This window comes from Hibiscus syriacus, unplaced genomic scaffold, assembly GCF_006381635.1.
Source record: "Hibiscus syriacus cultivar Baekdansim isolate YM2019G1 unplaced genomic scaffold, ASM638163v2 tig00116996_pilon, whole genome shotgun sequence".
Lineage (NCBI taxonomy): Eukaryota > Viridiplantae > Streptophyta > Magnoliopsida > Malvales > Malvaceae > Hibiscus > Hibiscus syriacus.
In genome coordinates, this window is record NW_024063512.1 from 3,576,636 (window position 1) to 3,592,443 (window position 15,808).

The following is a 15,808-nucleotide window of genomic DNA, read 5'->3' on the forward strand; positions in this document are numbered from 1 at the left end:
CCACTGATGACTAGCAATAATAAAAAGGAAAACCTAAGGAGATATGGGGAGAAATAACTTTCTAATCACACAATTTGATAACATACATCTTCGTATCTCCATAGGCACTGGGCCAGCAAAACGAGCCTCAACTACTGACTAGTGACATCATGGTTAATAAAATGTCTCCTGGAGAACAGCATCCCCTGATTTCTTTTATTTTCTTTAGTGATGAGAGAAAAATGTAAAAAAGTTAACTGTTGTAAAATAAGTTCTGAAAAGTTGTACCATTGTGTGCATGAGGATCAACCAATGGCCTGAACTACCGAATTCAGGCAAAGCGGTTTATGCTGTAGCGGTATGTTGATCTTGAAACCATTCTGCAGGCAACAAATCTGATCTAATTGCCATAACCTTTATATCCTCCTGCCCCTGTATTGCCGATGTATCTTTGAAGGCATTGTCAAGCCGCAAGACATCCATCCCACGAAAGCCTAGTGCAGTGGCAACATTCCCTAGCCTCTTATTAGTGACAGTGTCGATCACCTCTGATTCAGGGATAAATTTTCCCTCAACCTCTGAAATAATAGAAGTATCAAGATGTGTTGCTGCAAAAATAATTAAAATTATCAAAAGCCCAGTGGATGGAGACTGCCTTCTCCGCTATTATCGAGAAACTTTAAAGGAAGCAATCGCTTGCGAATAACCCCCCTGTGGTGCGTATGAGCTATAAGTTCTTGCCCGACATAGCACCCTTTATCAAAGCTGATTGCGTTTAGCCTATCAAAATTGTATTCAAGTGGAATTGCTTCGCTTAAACAACATAATAACAATATCACAACCGAGACTGGGCGTAATAGCTTAAAACTTTGAAAACATACTAATATATTCAATAAACTCAAGTACACCATTGGCAACAAAGCAAAAGAGCACCTTTTGGAATTTCAGTTAAGCCCTCACCAACTCCCTTCTCTAATCTCCACATTAGGTAATTCTCTTCATCTGTTTCTTTATCAGACTCGACTAAAGGTGCTGCAAGAAACAAAAGAATAAGAAATTATTTAAGCAATAGGTGAATTACATGCTCAAACTTCTTAAGAAAAAACATGATCCTACATAGATTATAATCTCGAAGCAATGCCTTGAGTTAGAAATGTAGACAATAATACATTTCAGAAGCAACAAAAGATATGTGAAGTCACTCGTTGTACCAGATGGAAAAATCCCCCGAGCACCTAGACAATCTAATCTGGGGTCCTTAAACCATTGGCATCCAACATCACTGCCAAGTGAAGCTGACTTGCTAGAACCATCAACACCACTGCCCCAACCAACTGAAGCTGCCTCTGGTTCTTCCACAGCAGGGGTCTTTCCAGAAAGGTTACCACCATATCTCTGCCAGCAACAGAAGTCTTCTGCCACATTCTCGATATCTACTTTAGACCTCAACCGGTATCTACAATAGCGAATACAGCAGATACCAGAACACCACTAAGATGAATTCTAAATTTAGCATTACCATAAAAGACAAGCACACATCACTTCACTATAATCAAATGTCTTAAAGAAACAAGAACATTTTCAGATAAATCTCTTCAACAAATCATTTCTGGAATAAACAGAAACCATGCAGAATTCAAACAGATTATGGATTTAACAAATAATAGAGAATTTCTAACGTCACAAGCATTAATACATGGCATTAAAGGTCCATCCAGAACTCGGAAACACAAAAGAAAGCTTTTCTATATAAAGGCAACAACAGAAGAAAACTTAACCTCAGAACAGGAGATCCTAAGTAAACCAAATGCAGAAGATATAAACAACAGAAAATCAGAACAGGAGATCCTAAGTAAACCAAATACAGAAGATATAGACAACATAAAATCATTCTTTCGAAAGCAATATAGAAAAGATTTAACATTTTAGAAAACAGTTAAACTAAATGTACTCACTTCTTAAGAGTTACTAACAACTCATCCAAGATCGACATATCAACATCAGCCAAAATCTCCACCGATCCATCAGACCCACTACCTGGACCAGACCCAATTCTGTCCAGGTTCTCCTCAGGCCGGGGCAGCCTATACAAGAACAAGTCATACAAAAGCCTCCCTTGAGGCGTCAAAAGAGCTGCATACAGAGGCGGAACTACTACAGAGGCCAAGTTCGGTGTAGTAATGGGGGAGTTCCCTCCACGTGAGGTGTTCATCAAACCTCCGAACATCGTTTGATAAAAGACCCTGAAGGAATTTGATGGTGTCGGGTCCCGAGAACCGGATCACGGACCCGGATTTTAAGTGAGAGCAGAGCGGACCGGCGTTTTGGAGGTCGTGGAAGCAACGATGGTGGAAGAGAAGCGAGGGTCTCAAACGGTACATTTTAGAGTCGTTTTGTACTAGAGATTGGAGTTGATTCTATGCGGGTTTAGAATAGTTCTTCATGGGAGAATAGGATGATGGACACGTGGGCGTCGTTCGAGATTTTTGTTATAATCTAATGGATAAATTATACAGTTCATCAATAAACTTCACTCTTTCTTCTATTTTATTCACTTAACTTTTAATTTATTTAATTTACTTATTAAACTTTATAAATTGAATTGTTTTAGTCACTCCTCCATTAATTGTCTAACCGCGTTTATGACGTGGAAACTACTTACACTTTTCCTTTTTATATTTATATGACTTTTCAAAAGGGTATCCTTTATTATTTTCTTATTCTTTCATTGTCAAAATCGGATCAGAACGGTCGGTTCAATCGGTTTAATCGGAAACCGTTGTTTAGTCCGGTTCAATTTAAACCGGTTGAACCATTATTAATGAACCGGATAGAACCGTTGAACCGTTCAAATCGGACCAGCTGAAAATCGGAAAAAATCGGGATTTTTGTTTTTTTAAAAAAAAATTAAATCCAAACAACGTTGTTTGTTAAACGAGCCAAGTCGAACTCGAGTATTGTTGAGCTCGACTCGAACTTAAAAACTTTAAAAGTAAGCTCAACTCAAACTCACAAGCTAAAAATTATCAAGTTCAACTCAAACTCGAAATATAATATTGAAACTTGAACTCAAAAAGGCTTGAACTCAAAAAAAATTAGAAGCTCGATTAAAGCTTAAAATTCGAGCTTGATTGAAGTGAAAGAATAGTTATATAATTATAGTTATATAATTTTGTTATGATTTTTAACCCCAAATTTATTTTTTAATTATAGTTATATAATTATATTTATTATTTAATATATTTTACCTTAAATATTATGTTGTAGTTAATTTGAATCATTTTGTTTCACTTGATTTTATGGTTTTTAACTTATATATGTTATGACTTGCTTTGAATATGACTTGTGATATAAAAAATTATTTTTTATTAAATATTTTTGGTATTTTTATTTAATTTTTAAATAATTATGACGTCGTTCGGTTCTTCCGACCGGTCGAATCGGTTCGACCGGTTGAATTAGTGAATCAGTAACATGACTGGTTCGCTAACCGGTCCGATTCTAAAAACCATGTATCAGATTTTTCTTTTGATAAGATGCATCAAAATCACTTGCATTTCTAAGGAAAAATAAGAAACTCAGGGTGATGGATCATGGTTCCTAAACCGACATTGAACCGGTGAAATAAACGGTGCTTGACACTAGATTTCACCACCGGAATTCCTCCAACCAAAACACCCACCACTCCAAAAGAAGAATTTCATTGTGTTTTTCTTTAAATATAAATCTAGAAAACATATATTTAAAGGGGAATTACTATTTTACATAAAGATAAACATGGAACATCAGGGATAAGCAATTATTATAAAGTTTCAGCATCTCTTGCTTTCAGTTCCATAACAATTGGAACCAAGAAGTATCAGAAACATCTAAGATTTTTTAGAACTGGAGGTTAAACATCATACTGTGAAAGTCTGAAGCTTCAAATCTTACAATCATACTATTCCAAAATGAAGGAAAACAAAACAAACACGTTCCTGTAAACATAAAACAAAAGCCATGGGCTTTTCATGTTTTTAATTCCTTCTTTGAATCATTAACAAAATACACGATGATGAAAACATTTATTGTAATACAAAGGAATATAAAACAACATAAAATAACAAACATGAACAACATAAATGACAATCGTCAACCAAACGGTGAAGGAGGTTGTCCTCGAAAGATACAAAGAGATTTACAGTGGAAAATACTTTCTCAAATGTACAGGTTTCTGGTCATCCACAAATCACCATTGAAAACTAAAACACCGATCGAAAGCAGCAAGTCGAGCTTCAACAACAATGAAACCATAACGTTCCAACCTAAAAAGGGCTAGTTGAGCTGTGAAAACAGTTGTAAGCCTTTTTTTCATGCTTTTTTTTTTACCGTCGTTGACGGAAAATCTGGCATTGTCACCTCTGTTACCTGCGCATCGGTCATCATGGTGAGAATAACATCTATCATTGCTTTTTCATCAAACTGGTAATTTTCTACATCGTTTTTGTCAATTGCTTCAAGGAAGAGCATAAACTCATTAACCAGTTTCTACTTGGCGGCTTCATTGGCAAGTATACTCTGCTTCCTTCTCTGAAGCATTACACATTCTTCAGCCTTCTGTAGAAGATCTAATTCATGAACCCTCATAAACTCTTTTATCTGCTGGTTCTCCTCTCTATACCTTTCCACCGCGACTTTCAGAGCCAAAGCAATTATGAAATCATGGAGATCCTGTTTTATAAAAAAACTGTATTATTTGTTAACAAAATCTAAGATTCCATCAACAATAAATAGTAAGTGCAAGTGGTTTCGCTATACCTTAACAAAAGAAGAAGATGGCGGCAATGAAAGAAGTGAAGACAACAAAGGATCCTTTGTTGAAAAGTCAAATAAATATATACCGAAAAATGTTGAGTTAACTTGTACACATCATAACGTTGTCAGATAGTTAATAGCATAGTGAAAAAAATTCAATCTATAAAATTTAATGAGAAAATTAAAAAAAATTAAAAATTCAGTAAATGAAATAAAAATGAGAATAAAATTAAGTGATGAAATATATAATTTACTTATATCTAATTTATTAAACAATTATTTTGGATTGATTATTACAAAGTGAGAACAATTCTACCATTTTACTTTACTTCGTTCATAAATATTAAAATTTAAATTTTTAATCTTATTTAAAAAAATTACTCCTCCAATCAGATCAATTAGTTGTATAAACTTACACGTTGACGTTATAGTTCAGAGGGTAGCACATATGTTCGAAGAAATTCTTGAATGAAATTGGTTAAGTTCGAATTGTGGAGAGAAACTTGGGCTTTGAGTTTACATATGCACATGTTTATTGAGTCGCTAGCATGATAATATGTTAGGCCTTTGGGTCTCGGCGTATGACCACAATTCATTTATTTCTTTAATTTTAACCAGTGTAGGTCCAAGAAGAACATTATATGTTTCGTCAACAAATCATGAAAAAATATCATTAATTATATCTGCATATGCAATCATTCGTTCCACTCAATAATTAATATTTCAATACGTCTACTAGACTAATGCTATGGAGTAGACGGTAGTAAAATGTATAGATTAGTTGTCTGAGCATGATATTGAAACATAATATTGTCTACTCCTCGGACACCACACCGGATGAATAAAATTGTTATTTCAGTTTATGAAATAATAGATTAAAATATATCAAATAGGATACTGATAGTATAAATACATGATTATGTAGATATCGATCGAGAACAAATTTTGTAATGATTGAAAGGTTAGAATTGATCAAGAAGAGAAAAAAAGCCATAAGAGTAATTGATAACAAGTGAGGCCAAGGTGAGTGCATCTTATTTTAATATATGATTATGTGGAAATTGGACTTGCGATAAGTCTAATTCCTATAGTTGTAGTGCATTAAGTCATGAATATAAGTATGTGAATTTCCTGATTTGTATGTATTCATGATTATATGTATTGATATGTTTTTGTATGTGCTATATGATTTCTGTAAAAATACTATTATGTGATATATGAAAATGTAATGTAAACTACATATAAATGGTGAGACGTGTAAATATATGTACATAGAGAGAAATAAGGGAATAAAATATAATCCATATAACAATGAAATATGAGACTATGTGAATACATGTCTATAAGATAGATTATGTAAAAATAGGAGAATATGATATAAGTGAGTTTATGAGAAGCGATATGAACTGGGTAATCATGTATAAAAGTTATATGAACAATAGAAACATGAATTGGGGTACATAGTTAGGTGATCATTTATATGAATTAGTATAATAGAATTATATGATTTGATAAGAATTGAGATAAGCTAAATAAGATTGGCCATAGAATGAAATGAGAATAGTATATTAATTAGGAAGCTTGAACATAAGTGGTAATACGAACATATAAGATAAGCTATAAGGGGAAAACTCATGTACTTGAATAAAATTATGACATATAAGGTATATGAAATTGAACTAAATAAATAAATTAGATTAATATATATATAAGTGAAATGTTGGAAGTGATACATGTTTATAAGTATGTAGATTACATGATATAGGTAAATATAATATAATGAAGCTTAAGCTATATGAGATTATATAAGTTATTAAATATATATAATATATATATATATATATATATATATATATATACGACTATGAGTTGGAATAATGTTATATGATTTATACTAGGATAAATTATGAGACTATATGTGAAATGAAATGAGTACATATTTATATGATGAGATGGTGAATTATATGAACATGTGATTATATGTCTATGAGAAGACATAAGAATAAGATATAAGCAAGGTTATAAAAAATGTGAAATGACGTGTAAAGTTAATATAAGTTGTGCAAAAGTGATCTACATGATTATATGTATATGTGATCCAAGTTATGTGACATAAGATACGTGAAAGGTGAAAGTGAATTATGTGTCTATGTGAATACGTGAAATGACATAAATAATAATGCCCATGTTTTGTGTCATGAGAGCTAGGGATATAGTTGGCATGCCAAGAGTCGAGGGTCTACGCGGTCCTTTGGGACATATATGTATCATTTGGAACATCTATGAGGTCTTTTGAGACACATACTTGGTCCTTAGAATATGTATATGATTCTTAAGGAATTTCTATGTAGTCTTTATAGACATTTTATATGGCACTTCGGTGCATTTCTATGCAGCACTTTGGTGCAATTCTACGTAGCACTTCGGTGCATTTATACGAGTTGTGGTGATAGCATTAGTGCAAAACCTCAATAGACTCACATATATATAGTTCTCAAAGGTGTACATGGGCTAAACAAAGAGATAATAATGAAGATAGTACTTGTGAAGTATATGTTTTGTGATATGAACTGTATTATATGATTGATATGATGATGTGTGTATGGTTTGAATGAGTCATATGTTGATGAAAAGTATAATTAAATGATATAAATGATAATAATGTGGATAATAGAATAAGATTAATGATGGAAATAATGTGTGATGTGTATATGTGTACATTATATTATATATAATATAATGATTGTGTGACATCATGAAGTGATATGTTCATACATGTTTAAGCATTTAGAGTTTCCTTTATAAGTTTAATGCCTCACTAAATTATAGACTTAACATGTAATTGTTTCACACGTAGGTTACAGAAGCGAGAAGAGAAGCGAAGAAGAGAAAGACAGGTCATCGTCTCCCTTACAAAATTTTAGATCAGAAATATATGATTTAAATGTGTTTGGTTAATTTGAATATAATTGGCATATACTAATTGATTGAGTTGAATATGCTCTGATCGATTTTGGTTATTTTGGTTAATTTATGCAAATAAACAACTTTTATTTTAATGAAAGTTTTAAATTTTCTTTGAATTTTGTCAAGAGTCAAAGTTTGAAAAGTTAATATGACACCTCAGACTCGTATTCGGGTCGGGTACGGGTTGGGGGTGTTACAAACTCCCAAGTATTCCATTAACTTGTTAAGCCAAATTGCTTCATTCACAGCCTCTGAAACTGCCATGTATTCTGCCTCTGTAGTAGACAAAGACACCGTAGATTGCAAAGTAGACTTCCAACTTACTGGGGCTTTAGCAAGAGTAAACAAATACCTAGTAGTTGATTGACGCTTATCCAAATCACCAGCATAGTCGGAATCAACATATCCAACCACACACTGACGAAGTGCTTCATCCTGTTCAAAAACTAAACCAACATCTACAGTTTGTTGGAGATACCATAGAATCCATTTCACAGCTTGCCAATGTCCTTTTCCAGGATCATGCATGTACCTTCTCATAACTCCAACTGCTTGTGAAATGTCAGGACGCGTACACACCATTGCATACATCAAGCTCCCAACTACATTAGCATATGTAATTTTTGCCATATACTCTTGTTATTCGTTAGTTTTAGGAGATAACTGAGAACTAAGTTTCAAATGAGAAGCTAGTGGGATACTTACATATTTGGTATTTTCATTCATGCCAAAACATTGTAATACCTTTCTCATATATTACTTCTGAGTTAAACAAAGCTTCATTTTCTATCTATCTCTGCTTATCTCCATACCAAGAATCTTCTTGGCCTCACCTAGATCTTTAATCTCAAACTCATGATTCAACTGAGCCTTTAATTTTTCTATCTCCTTTTGACGCTTCGAAGCGATCAACATATCATCAACGTACAATAGAAGATAAATGAAAGATCCATCTTTGAGCTTTTGAAAATACACACAATGATCATATTTGCATCTAGTGTACTTTTGCCTCCTTATAAAGCTATCAAATCGCTTGTACCATTGCCTCGGAGATTGCTTCAATCCATATAGCGATCTGTTCAGCTTACAAACCCATTTCTCACAACCACCATCTTTGTATCCTTCTGGCTGAGTCATATAGATCTCATCTTCTAAATCACCGTGCAAGAAAGCCGTCTTTACATCAAGTTGAGCTAGCTCCAAATTCAACTGTGCTACTAAGGCCAACAATATTCTAATGGATAAATGTTTCACAACAGGGGAAAATACTTCATTGTAGCCGATTCCCTCCTTTTTGAGCGTAGCCTTTAGCTACTAACCTTGCCTTGTAACAAACATCTTTCTTTCTATGAGATCCATCTTTCTTTGCAAATACTCACTTGCATCCAATTGCTCTTTTACCTTTCGGTAATTGTGCCAATTTCCAAGTGTTGTTCTTTTAGAGAGATTGCATTTCTTCATCCATGACACTTTTCCACTTATCACTTTCCAAGCTTTGTATTGCTTCTTGGTAAGTGATAGGGATATAATCATCAACAATTGAAAGAACATAGGCCACCATATCAACAAATCGAGCAGGTCTACGAATTTCTCTCATTGGCCTTGTAACTGCAAGTGGTTCTGGTGTCTCCAATGGTTCTTGGGTTTGAACCTCTTCATATTCTAATTCTTCTATTGGATTTGAAGAATCAACTGCATAAACTTTTGGGATCATCATCTGCTGAAACTTTACCTGCTGCAGAATACTACTTGTCTGGACAACTTCATTTGTTACCTTCTTTACTAGGGCAGATTCATCAAAGGTAACATCTCTGCTACAAATTATCTTCTTGGTGTCTAAACACCAAAGTCGGAATCCCTTCACTCCATGAGTGATTCCCATAAAGAGAACCTTCTTTGCTCTCGGATCAAGCTTAGATTTCTTCACATGATAATAAGCAATGGATCCAAATACATGTAAGAAATCATAATCAGTAGCAGGTTTTCCAAACCATACCTCCAATAGTGTTTTTCCTCCTATAACTGATGATGACAGACGATTAATGAGATGACCAACATATGTCACAGCCTTAGCCCAAAATGCCTTACTTAACCTAACATTATACAACATTCATCGAACTTTCTCCAATAGTGTTCGATTCATACGCTTTGCCACCCTATTTTATTGTTTTGTATTTCTAACAGTGAAGTGTCGAACAATACCATACTCATGGCAAACGTTAAACAATGGGTCACTGTTATAATCCCCTCCATTGTCCGTCCTAAGACGTTTGATCTTTCTACCAGTCTGGTTCTCGATCATATTTTTCCATTTAAGGAAAATTCGAAGCACTTCATCTTTAGACTTAATCGGATACACCCAAACTCTTCTAGAAAAGTCATCTACAAAAGTTACAAAATAATGGTTTCCTCCTAAAGACGGTGTCTTTGAAGGACCCCATACATCTGACTGAATATAGTCCATAATACCTTTTGTATTATGTATAGTGGTGCCAAACTTCACTATCTTTTGTTTTCTCAGAACACAATGCTCGCAAAAGTTCAATTTGCAAGCCTTTGCACATTTCAACAATCATTTCTTTGCTAATATTTGCAAGGATTTCTCTCCAGCATGTCCCAACCGCATATGCCACAACTGGGTTGTGTCCAAATCATTGCATTCGGAAGCAGCTACAACTACTTCAATAATTGTACTACCTAGGTAGTAATATAAATTATTTTTCTTGATTCCCTTCATCATCACAAGTACGCCAGATGTGACTTTTAAAACTCCATCTCTCATAGTGACTACTGAGCCTTTGGATTCCAAGGCTCCCAACGAGATGAGTCAAATTGGGCATGTACCGGACATCAGTTAGAACTCTGGTTGATCCATCTTGATTCTTCAATCAAATTAAATATATCCCAATAGTTTTACAGACATTATCATTGCCCATATAAATAACTCCTGCATTTAGTTCTACTAAATCGGAGAACCACTCCCGATTAAGGGACATATGATAGGTACAACCCGAATCAAATATTCACTCATCTTTATGAAATATTGTTGATGAAGCAACCAATAACATGTCAGAGTCATTTGTATCATGCTCTGCAACACATGCATCTGGAATAGCTTTTCCTTTCTTCTTTAGCTTCGGACAATCTTTATTCTAATGACATTTCTTATGACAAAAGACACATTCATCTTTTCCCAGTCTGGACTTCGACTTTGATCTACCTCTCCTATTTGACTTTTTCGAGCGACCTCTTGCCACCATGACCTCCGCTCATTTGCACTTGCTCTCATTCTTAGTTTTCTTCCTGAACTCATAACTATACAAAGCAACAATTACATCTTTAAGGGTAACATTATCCTTACCATGATGTAACGTTGTCTCAAGGTGTTCAAATTCATCTGGAAATGATGACAACAACATTAAAGCCAAATCTTCATCTTTGAAGGTTTCATCCATGCCCAATAAGTCTGTCACTAGCTCATTGAACGCAATGATATATTCATTCATACTGGTGTCTGGTTGATAATCAAATCTGAAAAATATTTTCTTTATGTGAAGACTATAACACCCCACCCATACCCGACCCGGATACGAGTCCGAGATGTCACATTGACTTTTTAAAACAATACTCTTACAAAATAACATAACATTTGGACTTATATTAAGAAAATACGATAATATACTGTTGAATTATGTTTCGTTATAATAAATTTAAAGAAAAACGTTTTTATGAATAATACTATACTGTATGAATAGTACCATGAACAGTAATGAACAATATCGTTGCTAAAAATTTTCCAAAATACTACAGAGGTATCGATACCCTACTACAGTGTACCGATACCTTGCTACAATAATTCCGGCCAACATATATAAAACTCATAAAAATTTAACCTTTTATCACTATAAAGTTATCATTTAAATAAATACGTTTAAAACATTACAAAATTCAATCATATGATTTTACAAAACCGATTAGAACATATCGGATTCAAACCTTTATTTTCATTTCTCTTCTGATATGATATTTGGAAAGGAGAAACTGACCTGTCTTGCATAACTTTTATCAATCTTCCTCTTCTCGAAACCTACGTATGAAACAATCATACGCTAAGTCGTTGACTTAGTGAGGCATATAAAACATATAATAAAACCATAGAACATTTCATATAACAGAATGCATACATATATATATACCATATTTATCAACATCAACATCATTATCATGTAATACATTTCACTCAGCAATACACACAGTATCACATATAAATCTTGTAAATACTTTTGATATCTTTTATAGGTCCATCAATATGCTTATCAGTACTTATAATACTATCACTAATTCATTTTTATCATATAAGTATATACTGAACATTTCTCTACATACCATGGAACACATATATCATTTCACTACAACGCACATATAGTATCATATCAAGTTATTTATTATCTTTAAAGCCCATGTACATTTATGAGAACTTAAGGTATGTAAGTACATTGAGGTTTGCACAATTATGCTGTCACCACAGCTCGTATAAATGTCCCGAATGACCAGTCCATAAGTCCATAACAACCTAGGTAATCAGTCCATATATCCCGAAGAACATAGGTAATCAGTCCATATGTCCCGAAGAACATAGGTAAACAGTCCATATGTCCCGAAGAACATAGGTAACCCTCGACTCTTGGCATGCCAACTATACCACTAGCTCTCATATCACATAACATGGGCATTTTCATTTATAACTGTTCACATATTCACATCACTTATTCATATCATTTCTCTTATAAACATATATCTCTTCTTTTTTGTCACGTATCAAATGTACGTGTAATCATTGATCTTATATCATAATACTTTCTCATATTTTCTCATATCTTATTACCACATATTCATTTCATTCTCGATGTCCTTATCACATATATTATTCCACATTTATATATCACATAGTTCATATCACTTTGCATATAATCACATAGATCCTATCATATAGTTTATATCATATTTTCATATAATTCAATATCACATATACCTATTTCATGTACTCATGCATGCAAACATGGGAAATAGACTTATCATAAATCATACCCAATGATGTATCAAACATTCATGTATAACTTATTCATGCATTGTAAATCAAATAACAGTTTAGGAGTCACTTCTTACCATAGTAACTCTATCACTGGCTTATTGCAATCCAATGTTTATTAAATAACATAAGTACAAATTAAATTGAACTCACCTTGAAACCTTATATATCCAAATCCACTTCTATGATTTATCTCTTTGGATTGATCCTAACTTTGCATTCATTTCATAACTTGCTTGTGCTCGATAGCTACACAATCATACATTTTTAAGGTAATTATCATATATCTACACCTTGTAATTTGATGCTAATAACTTAAACGAATTTAATAGACCCATATTCACTTTTTCCTTTAGGGGGTATCGATACACTCCTTAAGGTATCGGTACCCTTATTGCATTTTGGGATTTTTCGTTCAAGAGGGTATCAGTACACATATATAGGGTACGATACACTCTACCCAAAACAAGCTTTTTCACCCGAAAATCCATCAACTCTTCACTGAATTTCCTCATACAAAACTCATTTCATACCACCAAACTCAACTACAACCATTTTAACTAACTTCTATCATTCCAACACTTTATCATCTCCCATACTTCATTCAAATTCTTAAAGTTAAGAATCACACCAAATTTTCCATGTTATCTAAACTTGATTCTAACACTTATAACTTCTTATCCTTCTATATGACAAGTCAAATTCAATCTCAAAGTTCTTTTATCAACTCTTTTTCAGAAATTCATTTAGAAACTTCTTATCTTTAATATCTCATAATTTCTTTATCTTTTGATTTTAAGACAACTTAAGCTTTCCTTAAGCTTAAGTATCACTCAATGATCAAAACTCTTACTTAAAATCAACAAATCAGAAAACTTACCTTTGCTCCCTTGGTTCACGGTGGAAAAGAAGAAAGCAAGAAGAAGAAGAAGAGAGTTTCCAAATAACTCTCCCCCACGTGATTCATTCTTATCAAGGGGAAAAATATATTTCTTGTCAAATGACTATTTTGCCCTTTAATTCTTTTAATAATGACTTATAACCCTTCAAGAATTATTTTCAAATAAGTCATCGAACTATTCCATTTTTCTTATAAAATAACATAACATTTGGACTTATATTAAGAAAATACGATAATATATTGTTGAATTATGTTTCGTTATAACAATTTTAAAGAAAAACGTTTTTTATGAATAGTACTATATTGTATGAATAGTACAGTGAACATTAATGAACAATATCGTTGCTAATTTTTTTTAAATACTGAAGGGGTATCGATACCCTGCTACAGTGTACCGATACCTTGCTACAATAATTCCGGCCAACATATATAAAACCCATAAAAATTTAACCTTTTATTACTATAAAGTTATCATTTACATATATACGTTTAAAACTTTACAAAATTCAATTATATGATTTTACAAAACCGATTAGAACATATCGGATTCAAACATTTATTTACATGCCAACCACAATCAATATTACAAAATACAGACTATTCATTTCTCTTCTGATCTGATCTTTGGAAAGGAGAAACTGACATGTCTTGCATAACTTTTATTTTTTTTCCTCTTCTCGAAACCTATGTATGAAACAATCATACGCTAAGTCGTTGACTTAGTGAGGCATATAAAATATATAATAAAACCATAGAACATTTCATATAACAAAATGCATACATACATATATATCATCCTTATCAATATCAGCATCATTATCATGTAATATATTTCACTTAGCAATACACAGTATCACATATAAATCTTGCAAATACTTTTGATATCTTTTATAGGCCCATTAATTTGCTTATCAGTACTTATAATACTATCACTAATTCCTTTTTATCATATAAGTATATACTGAACATTTATCTACATACCATGAAACACATATATCATTTCACCACAAAGCACACAAAGTATCATATCAAGTTATTTATTATCTTTAAAGCCCATGAACATTTCTGAGAACTTAAGGTATGTGAGTACGTTGAGGTTGTGCACAATTATGCTGTCACCACAGCTCGTATAAATGTCCCGAAGAACCAGTCCATAGGTCAATAAGAACCTAGGTAATCAGTACATATGTCCCGAAGAACATAGATAATCAGTCCATATGTCCCAAAGAACATATATAAACAGTCCATATGTCCCGAAGAACATAGGTAAACAGTCCATATGTCCCGAAGAACATATGTAAACAGTCCATATGTCTCGAAGAACATAGGTAACCCTCGACTCTTGGCATGCCAATTATACCACTAGATCTCATATCACATAACATGGGCATTATCATTTATACATATCACTTATTCATATCATTTCTCTTATAAACACATATATCTTCTTTTCTGTCACGTATCACATGTATGTGTAATAGTTGCTCTTATATCATAATACTTTCTCATATCTTATTACCACATATTCATTTCATTCTCTATGTCCTTATCACATATATTATTCCACATTCATATGTCACATAGTTCATATCACTTTGCATGTAATCACATAGATCCTATCATATAGCTTATATCATATTTTCATATAATTCAATATCACATATACTCATTTTCATGTACTCATGCATTTAAACATGGGAAATAGACTTATCATAAATCCTACCCAATGATGTATCAAACATTCATGTATAACTTATGCATGCATTGTAAATCAAATAACATTTTAGAAGTCACTTCTTACCATAGTAACTCTGTCACTGACTCATCGCAAGCCAATGTTTATTCAATAACATAAGTACAAATTAAATTGCACTCACCTTGACACTTTATATATCCAAATCCACTTCTATGATTTATCTCTTTGGATTGATCTTAACTTTGCAGTCGTTTCAGAACTTGCTTGTGCTCGATATCTACACAATCATACATTTTTAAGGTAATTATCAGATATCTACATCTTGTAATTTGATGCTAATAACTTAAATGAATTTAATAGACCCATATTCACTTTTCCTTTA

The 15,808-nt window shown here is 33.0% G+C and overlaps 1 pseudogene; it reads right to left on the minus strand.

The window, feature by feature from the left end:
* Positions 1 to 306: 306 nt before the first annotated feature.
* On the minus strand, positions 307 to 2,364 carry LOC120193752 (annotated as a pseudogene).
* Positions 2,365 to 15,808: the final 13,444 nt, after the last annotated feature.